Source organism: Fulmarus glacialis, unplaced genomic scaffold (genome assembly GCF_000690835.1).
Source record: "Fulmarus glacialis isolate BGI_N327 unplaced genomic scaffold, ASM69083v1 scaffold19139, whole genome shotgun sequence".
NCBI lineage: Eukaryota > Metazoa > Chordata > Aves > Procellariiformes > Procellariidae > Fulmarus > Fulmarus glacialis.
In genome coordinates, this window is record NW_009235404.1 from 1 (window position 1) to 459 (window position 459).

Below are 459 nucleotides of genomic sequence, written 5' to 3' on the forward strand. Positions count from 1 at the left end.
GAGGGCGAGACTCCCCTAGCTCTGCCCGCAGAGCTGAGCCCCCCTGGAAGATGAATGGCAGCAGATACAACCTGCTCCAGGAAACACCAGGTACCCCCCGCGCTCCCCCTGGCACTCGCAGCCAGGAGAAGAAGTAGCTGCGTAGCCAGCGCTGGGGACGTTATGCGAACGAAGGGCATTGGCAACCCTGCCACGGGGGCTCCGCTGGGGTTTTGGAGCAGCCGAAATATGCTCACCTACCTACGTATGTATTGGTGGTCTCCATGCGAGGGGACCCCCAAGTCTCTGGTTTCTGTTTCGCTTTGTGCAGAGTGAACATGCCAGGTTTGTGGGTGGCGATGGCTGATGTCCCCATGCTCGGTTCTGGGGCTCTTGAGAGAGGTACCCCAACGTGGGCGGCACGGTGGAGCGGGTGCTGGGACTCTTGGGGGAAGAGGTGGGGGGGGCGGGGTTGCATCC